Genomic DNA, 14266 nt, shown 5'->3' on the forward strand with positions numbered 1-14266 from the left:
TACAACAGGTAGAACTATACCCACAGGCTACAGATCTTTTCTGCCGCCATAGCAGGCTGTCATATTGGAAATTCTCTCTCGCTTTATTACTCTGTTTGGATGTTATTTGGTGATGTACATTTTTGGGTCTGGGCTGTCGGTTAATTGTTTTCAATTTCCTTTAATCTTGAAATCTTTATGTTGGGGTTATATTTATTAATTTAACCTTTGTTTTATGTTGTCGGTCTTTCTCTTAACTTTTCAATATGGCCGACCCCTCCCCTGTAATTCATAAGTGTTAGTGAAGGGTGTCGTACTCGACTCCCTAAAGGTTCTATAGACCCACACAATATTTGCATTAAATGTAGGGGAAAACCATGTTCTTTTGGAGATAAGTGTAATGAATGTTTTTCATTAACAGAAAATGAATGGGTAACATATGAACTTTATGTTAAGAGATTAGAGGGGGACAGGGTTAGGCGTAGTTCTTCACGCTCTGTTGATTTAACTTTGCCTAATGTAAGTGATCCTATTCCTTCCTCTATAGTGGTAGATCAACAACCGAAGGAACCTTCTTTGAAGGACATGTTTACCACTATTCAGGGTGAAAAAGTTGTCTTTAGCAGCGGATAGAAATAAAAAAATTTCCGTAATCAAGGTACTGAAAAATCGTGACTGAAGGAAATGTGAGAAGTGTTTCGAATGTGTTGTGGAGGGTGCGTCTGCACTATCTTGTTGTTCGCCCAGCCTACGACCTCTTTCGAGCTTCCGAACCCATGTGAGAAGTAATGTCGGACGGCCAAAGGGAACGAGAAGCTTCATCAATCGTGCAGACGTCCCCTCGAACGTTCCTGCTGTCGTTGCACAGGTCGTTCACCCTCATCGAAGGAAAGATGAGGTTGGTACAATTATCACCGTCCTCCAATGAAGGTTCGGGTAGTGAAACCTGGTGTCACGCGTCCAGACCGCTCAAAAAATTGCATGTAGTTGTTCAGCGTCAAGAATCGCCTGCACTACCAGGCTGTAGTACTTGGGATACGCCTGAGCATTTCCTTTCTCCCGACGCTTGCATGCCTGTGAAACGCTCGGACCACGGTGGACGTGTCGATGTGTTACAGTCCGATTCAGAGTATGTGCCCTTTGCTGATGTTACTATTCATGCTCCTTCAGACTGGCTTTCGTCCGAAAAGGGTGGTGATAGTGATACTGATATCCCTTTGGAAAAGGAGTAGAATGTTTTACAGACTAACGATCCTAAGTGGTCTATGCTTTAGGACATGAAACAACAGCTCGCGTCGTTCATGCAGTCTTATCAACCTGCGGTTGGCAGTGCGGTTGGGCGTCAATGTCAAACCAGTTGTCGCACAGGCGGCCTGTTGTCTCTAGTGCTGACGTGTTATGGCACAGGCGGTCTCCTGTTTGCAGTGTTCAACAACAGGTTGATTTAGATGAGTCACGTCAGAGTTGTTGCCAAATAGAAGTCTCCTTACGAACGCGACGAGGAACGGCGGCATCGACAAGTGGACGCAATGCGTTACCGTGACGACTCTCAGCAGTCGACTTATGACGCGAATAAACGTCGGTGTCAACAGCAAGCGTCCACGGGACAACCATCACCAGTCTACTCATGATGGCATAGAGCATCTGCGTCAACAGCAAGCGGACGCTAGGCGTCCACGCAGCGACACTTGGCAGTTGACGCCTGACACCGAGCGTCGGTCCATTCAACAGCAAGCGAACGCTAGGCGTCCACGTGACGACACTCGGCAGTTGACCATTGACGTCAAGCGTCAACCCATCCATGGCGTCACAAACCAGTCGACCTCGACCTCCCCGCTTCAGTTGGAGACCGTTCCCCAAACTCAAAGCGAGTTTATTCATAAATCTAGTGGACGTCAAATAGAAACCGTTATTGGTCATGGAAGCGGTCTCATTCAAACGTTGATCCTTCGGCTCAGGCTGCAGCAACTGCTGCACTGCCAGAAGATGAACTTGAAGAGAATTCTGACATGGACAAACCATTAAAAGCCATTTCTGAGGAAGAAGACGACAAACATTATCAGCATTCTGTTGATCTTAGAAAATTTATGTTAATTTTCAGACCTTTTTCCTGAACATTTCACCCCTGGGCTCCTCATTCTCCTCCATCAGAATTTATCTTAGGAAAGGCAACTAAAGTGCCTATTTATACTAAGATGGTTCTCTCACGCTCTTCTAAACGAGCCTTGAAGTTAATGGGTTCCTGGATGGACTCGGAGAACTATTAGCAAAACGGCCTTTGCTTTTCTGCCCGCAAGATTGGCTTTTAAATCAAGTGTTTGGTACGAGACTGGTGAAGTGCTGGGCTTGGGATTTCCTTCTGCCCAGGGAGATTTCTAGAGTTTGGTAGATTCTTCTCGCCGTCTGGCCTTAAGAAAAACAAAGGTATGGTGGTCAATGGCAGAGTTTGACCATTTACTTAAGGGTTTATTCAGGGCCTTTTTAATTTTAAATTATCTAGACTGGTCATTGGGAGCCTTAAGCAAGAGGGTCTCCGAAATGAAAGGCACAGATACTAGTGGCCTTTGTGACGGGCCGAGAGAGGAGTTGTGAAATCAAAGGCAGATTGGAAACGACTGAGTTATATTGTTGTGGAACACTCTCCTTATATACAAAACCTCAAGGCAACAGGACATGACAAGTTCACAAGACAGACAATATCACAGAGGAAAAACCAGACAGGAATTTTCATGTTCGTTTTAGTGCGAGGGAGGAGCGAAGATACAAGCATAATATATACAAAAGGAATTATGTACAATTGTGTGAAACACGGTTGGTACACCTTGTTCATTTGATGTCCTGCATGGACAAAGGTGTGAGGGTATGGTTCTAACGAGTTAGCTGCTCTGTTCACAGCTGGAGTAATTAAGAAGAGGGCTACCATGTGTTCCTTTCTCTCGGCGGGAGTTTCTCCTTACCAGAAATTGGAGCTTCTATTCGCTCCTTTGTCAGCTACTTTATTTCCACAAGAGTTGGTAGGGGAAGTTGCCACTGCTCTCACCCAGAAGGCCACTCATGACTTGGTGGCCAATACGGCCAGGAAAGTTCTACCTTTTGCCTTTTCATCTCGTAAACCTAAGGAAAGTTCTGGGGTACGACCTGCTCGGTCCTTTCGTGGTAAATCTACTGGAAGGGGTTCTTTCAAAGCAGACGGGAGGAAACCTTGGAGGAGAGGAACCAAGACTGGCCGAGGTAGAGTCTTGACTGTCCTATCCTTCAGACAGCAGTAGGTGGCAGGCTGAATTACTTCTGGAAGGCCTGGGAGAGGAATGGAGCGGACCCCTAGTCCATCAAAGTGTTAAGAGAGGGTTACAAGATCCCATTCCTATCAATCCCTCCACTAGTCAGAGATCCGGTGGATCTTTCGCCCAAATACAGGGAGGGACCGAAGAGGCAAGCCATGCGGCTACAGATGTCTCTATTACTAGAGAAACGAGTAATAGAGGAAGTGCAAGATGTAACATCTCAGGGGTTTTACAACAGACTCTTCTTAATTCCCAAGAGTTCAGGGGAATGGAGACCGGTTCTGGACGTAAGCGTTCTAAATGGTTATGTCCAGAACATGACGTTTACGATGGAGACTCGGAATACGGTTCTGGCGGTGGTAAGGAAGGGTGATTGGATGGTCTCATTAGACCTCCAAGACGCCTATTTCCATATTCCAATACATCCCAGCTGCAGACGTTATCTGAGATTCATGGACAGGAACAAGGTCTTCCAATTCAGACCTTTATGTTTCGGGCTCAGCACGGCTCCTCTATTGTTCACCAAGATCATGCTGAATGTAGCAAGCATGCTGCATTCAAGAAGAATCAGGGCCTCTCTGTACCTGGACGATGGGCTGATAAGTGCCTCCTCAGCCGATGGCTGTTTGAGGGACTTGAGAATGACTCTGGAATTAACCAAGGAACTGGGCCTCCTGGTGAGTTCGAAAAAAATGCAACTGACTCCATCCCAGGAGATTCTTTATTTGGGGATGGAGATTCATAGTCGAAGTTTTTGGGCTTTTCCGTCGCCTGTAAGGATACAGTCAGCTCTCCAAAAAATCCAAGCTTTTTTGAAGAAGGACCTCAGTTCCATAAGGGAATGGATGAGCCTTCTGGGGGGACACTCACCATTAGAGAAGTTTGTGACTCTAGGGAGGTTAAATTTAGGCCTCTTTCAGTTTCATCTCGATCGATATTGGAAAAAAGGGGACAGTCTCGACAGGGAAAACGTTCCCATCACGGACTCCATAAAGTCACATCTTCAGTGGTGGAACAGCGAGCACAGACTGAAGGAAGGCTTGTCTTTACATCAGAAGAGCCCAGACCTCGTGTTGAGTTCCGACGCCTCAAACTCGGGGTGGGGGGCAACACTGGGGAAGAAGGAGCTCTCGGGAACGTGGATAGTGGAACAAACGGCTCTCCACATAAATCAAAAGGAGCTTTTGGCAATACATCTGGCCCTCAAAGGATTCGAAAAGCATATCTGGGGCAAAGTAGTCCAAATCAATGCGGACAGCACTACAGCTCTGGCCTATATAACAAAGCAGGGCGGGACCCACTCATGGACTCGGTACGAGATATCAAGACCTCTTCTCATATGGGCAGAGGAAAGGAAAGTGACACTTTTGACTCGGTTTATCCAAGGGGTCAACAATGTGAGTGTAGACAGACTCAGCAGGAGGGGTCAGATTCTCCCTACAAAGTGGATATTACACAAAGACGTCTGCAAAAGTCTGTGGCAGTTATGGGGTCGTCCTCTCGTAGATCTCTTTGCAACCGTAAAGACAGAGACTGGAGTGTTACTGCTCTCTGGTACCGGATCCTGAAGCCATTCACATAGACGCTTTCCTAATGAATTGGTCGCACATGGAGGTTAATGCATTCCCTCCGTTAAAGATCCTTTACAAGGTGATACAGAAGTTCGTATCCCACGAGGAAACCAGGATGACACTGATTGCTCCGTTCTGGCCGTCAAGGAGCTGGTTTCCAGAGGTACTGGAATGGATGGTAGATTTCCCGAGGAGCCTTACCTTAAGACCAGACCTTCTCAGACAACCTCACTTGGCTCGAAACCACCTAAACCTCCGAGCTTTACATCTGACTGCCTTTAGACTATCGAAAAACTTGTTAGAGCTAGAGGTTTTTCGAAGAAGGCAGCCAAGGCTATTGTGAGAGCAAGGTGGTCTTCCACCATCAAGGTGTATCAGTCCAAGTGGGAGTTGTTCAGAGAGTGGTGTAGGGCTAACGCGATTTCTTCATCCAGTACCTCTAACTCGGATAGCAGATTTCTTCCTAGACCTCAGAAATGAACATAACTTCTCGTCCTCTACAATCAAAGGTTACAGAAGTATGTTGCTACGGTTTTTAGGCACAGGAACTTAGACCTCTCCAATAACAAGGATCTGCAAGACCTGCTCAAGTCTCTTGATACCACCAAGAAAAGACAATCAGCATCTCTTGCCTGGAATTTGGATGTGGTATTTTCTTGGGTAAAACAGCCTGACTCGTGCTGCTTGAAGATTTCTTTTTTGCAGAAAAATTTGCATCTTTGGTTCAAATGTGAAGTACATATTCAAACTGAAGACATGAATAATTTTTTTTCTTGAATGTAGACACTCAGACTATTGGTAGGCTATACAGTACCTGTAAAGAGCACAGAGTACAAAGCGGGTCAGTTGCTTACTTTGTCAGTGCCATCGGTGTGTTTCAGATAAAGTAAATATTCAGTATCCTAACTAACCTAAAAATATTTCTAAACTTAAATGAAATACAGCGTCAATGTTCATGACGATTATTACTACTACAGTATATTACTATAATTAGACATTGTGAGTAGCCCATACATCTCTTCAATGTTATCTTTTTAAAGGCAAAAGAAAAAAAATGGATAAATACGAAATATAATACTGTAATCTAGGGAAAAAAATTACTTTGTTAGATTTCATCCATAACTTTGGACGTGTATCAAATGCAGGTAACAATTTAAGAATGAAAATAAAATATTCTTCTGTAATTAATTCATTTTCTTTTCCAGATTATCAACTCTAGTTCCTGACTGCAAGTTTTGACGATTAATTATAGCACTCTGGTGCGGAAGGACTGCAGTTGAAGTGGTGATTGATAACTTTAAATGCTTGGACTGTAAAAGGTTATGAAAGGTAAATAGACAAAAATTTTCTTAACTACTCGTTACTCAATATACGAAAATAAGTTGCATCATATAATGCAAATTTACAATATTAAAATTTGAGAGGTTAATACTTCAGTGTCAGACTGCCTGGTAAAGCCCAAGTATAATTTTAGCATGTTTTCATAGTTGAGACTGGATATCATCATTGATGATATAAAATGAATGCACATTTCTCTAAATTACTAATATATTGAAGCTGTAATGTTAAGGAATATCAATTAAAGAATATTAAGGCCTTGTCATAGGTGGATTCCCGTATTACTGATAATGCATGTACTTTAGTGTCAATCCAGCTTAACTATTGTATTATTAAATTGGTGAAACTCTTAAATAGATATACAGGCAGAGAATTGAAGACAATATGCATAACATAATTTTAAGTGGTATTTCAATGAAATTTGTTTCAAAAAAATTTAAATTTAAAAAAAATTTCTGTAATAGTTCAACTAAGGAAACTTCAGTGATAGTATATTCATGCATTCTAATAGGTTAACTGAAAAAGAAAGTGACAGTACCAACTACACAATATTTTATCAATGGCAAGGTAAAAAACAAATAAAATGAGGTAAATGAAGCAAGAAGTTTTTTAAAGTCCAGTTATATTAATTTAATTAATATTTTTGATAAAAATTACTGGTTGAGACAACCGAGACGATTAATTGCTGTTCTGCCTCCCTCAAGTTAGTAACTTACTTCACCGGAAAACAACCGTATGAAGCAAGCCCCTACCAATGACTATCATGTCTCTCAGGATCTGAAAAACAAAAAAACACTCCCTGTAAAACTGGTCAGGTAAAAGGGAAACTAAATTACTTACGGGAATCCGTATTAACAAAAACAAAACTCAAAACGGGAATCCGTTCACTAAAATTACCTTCGATAGAATTCGATTTTGTAATTTTGAAAACACAAACATATTGTTCATAAACTGTGGTAATCCACCAAAAACGAAACTTAATGGCTAATAGCCTAATGTGGTAATCCACGAATAACAATTAATGAATTTTCAATAAAAGTGGTAATCCACCAAAAACGAAACAATGGCTAATAGCCTAATGTGGCAATCCACGAATAACAATAAATGAAATTTCAATAAAAGTGGTAATCCACCAAAAACAAAACCTGGCTAATAGCCTAATGTGGTAATCCACGAATAACAATTAATGAATTTTCAATAAAAGTGGTAATCCACTGTAAAAAAACCTAACTTTTAACGCTATAAAAAAGAAAACCGAAAACAAAATTGGAAAAATAGTAATTTCTTTTGATCCCGAGATTTATTTTTAACAAGGTCTTAAGAAGGGAACTAATTTAATCAAATGTATTAAATCATTATGGCTAGGGTATCAAATCAACTCATGTTCAGATGTGAAAAGGCTGACTCACCTCAATACTCCTGCCGTTCACTGAATTACTGTTGCTCCTGCTACCCCCCAAAGTGGCATAGTGTCGGTATCACTAGGGGTTTATCCTTCCATGACCGAGAGTTGTAAAAACGTCCACCATACAAGAAGGAATTTGTCAGAGAACTGACTTGGAAACTCCGATCGCCTCGACAAAAACTTCCAGCTCTCGGCCAACAGCGTAAACAAGCAGTTCACCTTAAAAACAATACTAGGCGACAGATCACTAATAACAAGATTGTTTAGAGGAACTAAAGTCAGCCCCGCTCTACACTTGAACATGACAAAAATAATATTACGAATAATATTTAAAAGGTTTGATATTTATTATATTTAACAACAAAAGAAATCACTTTCAACTTCTCCAATTTTGGTTTACGATAAATTATTTTCTACACCAACCAAAATTTCAAATCGGGCAACAAGCTAACTTAAACAAGATACACAGTTCAGTAAGTGATAATTTAATAACTCAAGACTGGTATTATTCAGTCAGTATTTGTTGTGTGGAGGATAGGTCAGTATTTGTTGTGTGGAGGATAGGTCAGTATTTGTTGTGTGGAGGATAGGTCAGTATTTGTTGTGTGGAGGATAGGTCAGTATTTGTTGTGTGGGGGCGATAGGGCAGTATTTGTTGTGTGGGGGCGATAGGGCAGTATTTGTTGTGTGGGGGCGATAGGGCAGTATTTGTTGTGTGGGGGGGGATAGATCAGTATTTGTTGTGTGTGGGGGGGGGATAGATCAGTATTTGTTGTGTGTGGGGGGGATAGATCAGTATTTGTTGTGTGTGGGGGGGATAGATCAGTATTTGTTGTGTGTGGGGGGGATAGATCAGTATTTGTTGTGTGTGGGGGATAGATCAGTATTTGTTGTTGTGGGGGGTATAGATCAGTATTTGTGTGAGGGGGATAGGTCCGTATTTGTTGTGTGTGAGGGGGGATAGGTCCGTATTTGTTGTGTGTGAGGGGGATAGGTCAGTATTTGTTGTGTGTGGGGGGGATAGGTCCGTATTTGTTGTGTGGGGGGGATAGGTCCGTATTTGTTGTGTGTGGGGGGGATAGGTCCGTATTTGTTGTGTGGGGGGGGGATAGGTCCGTATTTGTTGTGTGTGGGGGGGATAGGTCCGTATTTGTTGTGTGGGGGGGATAGGTCAGTATTTTGTGTGTGGGGGATAGGTCTGTATTTGCTCTATTGGGCTTAGTAAGTTTTTGCTGTTTTTGGGGCCAGTCAGTTTTTGTTGTGTGAGGAGCTGGATAGTTATTCATGTTAGTTCTAGATCTGTCTGCAGTATTAGTGGTGGGCCTGTCTTTGCAGTGCCAGTGCTGGGACAATTTTAGCTGTTTGTGGTGGCTTGGTCCCTTTTTTTTTTTTTTTGTGGCAGGACTGGGTTAGTTTTTTCTGCGCATGTGGCTAAGTCAGTGTTTGTTGTGTGTTAGATTGGGTTATTTTCATTTTCCAGTGTCCAGGAAAAGTTTTTGTTGTGATGGGAAAGTTTTTGATAGCTGCTATAGCTAAGCCAGTTTTTGGGTGTACAAAGGCTGCCTGTTTTTTACTTTATTCTTGAGCTGGGTCTGTTTTTGCTATGCATGAGGCCTATTGGCTTTTCATGTGCTTAGGGTCTGGGTCAGTTTTATTCCCAGGTGTTACTAGGTTAGATTTTGCTGTGTGCAGGGAAGGTTTAATATTTACTATGAACAAGGCTGGGTAAGATTTTGCTGTGCAAGGGGCTCTCATATTTTGCTGTGCACAGGATTAGGTCAGTTTAAGCTGTAGGCTACACAATACTAGTTTTCTTCTACGGGGCTAGAAGTTGATTTTTGCCGTGTTGGGGACTGGTTTAGTTATAGATTTGTATGAAACTGGATTAGGTTTTGCTGTGCATAGGCTTGGGTTAGTTTTTGCTGTAAATAAGACCATTTAGTTTTAGTTATGAATTAAACTGGGCGAGTGTTTGCTGTGCTTGGGACCAGGTTAGTGTTTGCAGTGCATGGGACAGGGTTAGAATTTGCTGTATGCATTGTGCTTTCCAACTAAATATGTATCAAAGCTTGCTGGGAGCATAAAAATTGTGCTTTTATTGACTTTGGATCTGGAAACTAATATACTGTAGAACTATAAATTTCAGTATTACATGCTATTGAGTAAACTCATTGATGGCAAAGAAACTTTGCCAGCAATGAGTTTACCCAATAGCTACTTTGTATTGCAAAGGCCATGACAGTGTTTTCGGTTCGTCTAAATTTTCGGAAGTACATTGCCACACATTTCTTTTTTATGTAGGAAATGAGATAAAAACTGCGCTTAGCCACTCAATTGGCTCAAGTGCTAAGTGGCGACAAGTATCAGTGACGTCTGTATAGCGTATACTCCATATTTTCCCTGTTGGAGCTCTAGGGTTTATAGCATCCTGCTTTTCCAACTAGGGTTATAGCTTGTTTAGTAATAATGATGATGATATACCCAAGGTCTATAGACCTCGAATATGCCTTTCAAATGGTTTGACTTATGGTTAAATGTTCTGACAGTTGTATGACAACCAGCAAGTCTTCAAAAGACACCTATTTCCTAACTGCGCCAGCACATACATCTCATTACAGAGCCTTTCCTCTTAAATAGCCTGGCGTGAAACCATGCCTGCAGTGGGGAGTGCACTTTGCTACCTCGCGCAGCTCCACACCTGTTCAGGGTTTGCAGGCGCAGGCCGATCGTTTTGTGGCCGCATTCATGGATATTAAATTGTCAACCATGTAAATAGATTTTGGCCCGTTCTGTCTAGACATACTGTATGTTTAGAAGTTGTAGCCTTGTTGAGCCAAATCACCGTATCTTCCTTGCTGCTGCTGTTGGATAATGGCTCGATGCCATTTGTATTAGCTAGTGATGGCAGGAGTTGTGACGTCAGCCAATCGATGAATATTTCTAAATTAATTTCCCTAAACACAGGAATGAGTTTTCTGAAAATCCATTATCAGTACCAGCTACGATGACCACAAACCTCTCTCCTTCCACTGGTGGCACCTTTCGGTTCAAGGTGGCACTGCTGGCAGACTGAGGTGTTTAGGTAAAGACTTCCTGTTGTGATGCATCCTGTAGGTGAACCATAATTTGTAAACATAACGCTACCTGTGACATGTCATAAATCTTTACCATGTTGCGCTAGTGCTCCAGAGTATACATGTGGTGACAAATGAGTTTATTCCAACTACATTTTCCCCTTCTTAGGGAGTTTGTATGTGTATACCTGCATACATATATGTATGCATGTTTGTATGTTTATATGTATGTGTGCATGTTTGTGTATATGTATACTGTATATAGTGTACATGTGGATGTGCACACATGTACATATGTGCATGTTCATGTATGTGGGGTAAAATGTAGTTTGTTGGGACAGGCTATATCTTATTACTTATCAAATAGTTTTTCTTTTTGGGGAAAATGTTCTTTTTTATAATCTGATATATCAAAATTCTATACCACGAATGTGCTTGTGAATAGGTTATTACTGTGATATCAAATTTAATTATTTTGTCATTGCAGTATTTTGAATCTTTATTACCCCAATATTTTGTGTTACCGGTAATTAATTACCAGCAGAGACTGCTTGAAAGTCAAAGGTGGGATTTTGATCTCAAATACTTTGGTCAAATTGAAAAGGTAATGAAGGTAAAGCATTTACTTTTCAGTGTATATCTGATGCGGTATGTGACTACCTGTGAGACGAGTGGCCTGCATTTGTTTGATATGGATTGTAAGTGCAATGTTGATGAAAATACCAGTATTTACTAAAAACCTTTTTAGGAATTAGATATATAGGTAGTTATAAAGATATTCTTTTGGTGTTTACTGTTAATTCCTATTTAATGCTCTTTCCAGTGCCAGCATGAATACTTGAGCAAGAAATTGTATTTAAGACAATAACTTGGGTAAAGAAAATTAAGTAGAAAATACTATACAGTAAGAATATCCATTTAGAACATCAGAGGGAAATCTAGTGGAATTCATCTAAAGGTACTTTCAAGTAGGAGGCTCCAGAATGATTATGCTTAACTATGATTCAAAATGTGACCCATTTCCGATAATGGAGGCCCACCTTGATTGTGGTAAAGAAGTTTGGAAGATTGGGCTTTATTTCAGTGCTGCATTTTAGTGGTAATTGCAAGGCTTTTTTTTCCAACTTCAATTGTGGGAGTAGGTGGGTCTTTTCTGATGATTACCGAGTCTTTATGATTGAAATGAGTAGTCGGGGACAGTACCTTAGTAACTAGGAGTGTAATATCGTGTGTCCCTTAGAGCAGTTTTCTCAGCCAATTATTTTTCACACTGTATACATATCATATGGGGTTTAACCTTGAAAAATGCTCAATGCATATGATGCTCTTGTGCATAGATTTTATCTTCTGCATGTATCTGTGGTCGCTGAATCCCTTGCAGATCTACCTAAAATTTGTGCATGGTGCAGATTATGGGGAATGGAGTTGACCCTAACAAATTTCAAAGTATGATTATACTGATAAGGGCTCCTGAACATCCAAATCTATGCAGTAGCAATTTATTTAACTAAATAAAACTCATTTGAAATTCTAGCTATGGTTCTCGAGAGCAAATTTAACCACAAATTGGCTTAAAAACTTCTGATTAATCTATATTGAGGAATTTTTTTTCTATTCATTTTTTTTTCATCTTGTATCGTTTTCCTGTTTGGCTTTCTGTTGCGGACTCATATTTCAATTTATTAGTGAAAAAAAAAATTCTAAATTCCTTATTCATGAGCTGGATATTAATCTGACACATCTTTTAGTCAAGTGTTTATGCTTGTTGAAGATTTTTCATAAATTTAATAATGTTACACTGAAATCGGTCACTTCCGAGAGGCCGTCGAGTGGTAGCATAGGCCGTACTTACGTTCACCAATCTCGGGGTTCGGGAAAGGGAGTTGCCTCCCATAGCGAGGCAGCTCCTCCTCCTCCCCCGGGGGAGGATATTTCTGATAATGTTTCTAACAATGATTTGTTACAGCTTTGGGCGTCCTTGGGGCTTCAGGGTTTGCCCTCCAAGGAAGCCCTGTTTGACATAATCAGGTTGGGAGCTGCTGTCAAACAGTCGCCAGCGGTAGCAGAGGTTGACCCTCTGTCTATCGTCGACGTTGTTGTGGCAGAGGCTTCCGAGTTAGGTCAAACCTCTTGCTATGGTTGCTGATGTAGCTGAAGGCTTAGTTCCCCCCTCCGAACATCCTTCGAGGGAGGAGCTAAGTCCAACGGGGTCTCCTACAGGTGATTCTCCCCCTCGGGGGAGTTCACTAACAGACTCCTCTTCGGAGGACTGGCAATGGTCTGCCTGCTGCCCCCAGAGGATGTATCAGACGTAAAGCTCACCCTCCTCTTCGCCGTAGAGGCCTTCCTTCTCCCCACAAGGGAGTTAGGAGGCGCCTCTTCGGTTCTTTGCCATGTCAGTCCCCAGCAGAGGATTCTCAGCTGCATCCCTGGACACCCCTGCAGATCGTTCACGATCTCCTTCACCTGTCAGACCAGCTGACCTGCTGTCTCCGTTCCTAGCCGCTGTGGGCGCCCATGCACCACCATTATCCAACGGGCATCGGTCCCTTCGGGGCAAAAGGGGATTTCTCACATTGTGAGTAAGTCCCTTAAGCGCCAGGTATCCCCTGCGCGCCAACGTTCTCCTGCGCGCAAGCGCTCGCCTGCTGTTCCTGAGACATCACTTCACAGAGACCTCCGGTTCCAGGGACAACGCGCCAGCGATCTCCTGTTGCTGAGACTACGCGCCAGCGCTCTCCTTCTCGCCAGCGCTCGCCTGCTCGCCAGCGCTCGCCTGCGCGCCAGTGATCTCCTGTACACCAGCGATCTTCTCCTCGCCAGCGCATAACTGCGCGTCCTCATCTTGATGCGCGCCACGCGCGCTAACGATCTCATGCTCGCCAGCCCTCTTCACCTGCGCGCCAGCGTTCGCCTGCGCGCTCACGATCTCCGGATCTGGGCGCAGGAGGGAAGAATCTTTCTTCTCCTTTCCGTCAGCGATCTCCTACGCGCTTTCGGACCTCGCCTGCTCGTCAGCCCTTGCCTGCGCGCCATCGCGCACACCTGTTCCAGCTCCTGCTGTGCGCCCTCCTGCGCGCCCACGCGCAAGGGGTATTTCCCCTGTGCGTGCACGCACTACGATTTCACCTTTTAGAGCTCTTAGAGATCCTGCGCGCTCACATGCGCGAGCAATCACCTCCTCGCGCGCAAGTGCTTGCACACCCTTCTGCGCACCCTCTGCTTTCGCCAGATGCGCACCTGCGCTCCACCGATCACCTGCGCTCCTGCGCGCCCACTCGCCATAGATCGCCTGCGCGCCCACTCGCCATAGATCGCCTGCTCGCCCACGCGCCATCGCTCGCCTGCGCGCCCACGCGCCATCGCTTGGCTGCGCGCCCTTGCTTTCATCTCCGTGCGCCCGCGAACCAGGGAAAATCCCATCACGCGAGCGCCAGCGCGATTCCCATCAGGATTCATAGCGCGAGCCCCCGCGCGAAGCTACAGGAACGAGAGCTTTCAGGTCATCTTCACGTTCCCTCCCTCCCCCCCCAGCAAGCGCAGGTCAGCACACCTGCAGGAGGTGGGAAAATCTCCGGATAGGTCCAGGAACCAACGTTCATCTTCCCTTTCTTT

At 43.3% G+C, this 14266-nt stretch overlaps 1 long non-coding RNA gene across 3 annotated transcripts in view; it reads left to right on the top strand.

The window, feature by feature from the left end:
• Positions 1 to 14266, top strand: part of LOC137627884 (uncharacterized) — a 213126-nt gene that overhangs the window by 185131 nt on the left and 13729 nt on the right. For all 3 annotated transcript variants that reach the window (XR_011041236.1, XR_011041235.1, XR_011041234.1), the window contains one exon: positions 6040 to 6163. This is a non-coding gene — a long non-coding RNA (uncharacterized lncRNA). The remainder of the gene's footprint in view (positions 1 to 6039; positions 6164 to 14266) is intronic.

Source organism: Palaemon carinicauda, chromosome 35, assembly GCF_036898095.1.
Source record: "Palaemon carinicauda isolate YSFRI2023 chromosome 35, ASM3689809v2, whole genome shotgun sequence".
Classification (NCBI taxonomy): Eukaryota; Metazoa; Arthropoda; class Malacostraca; order Decapoda; family Palaemonidae; genus Palaemon; species Palaemon carinicauda.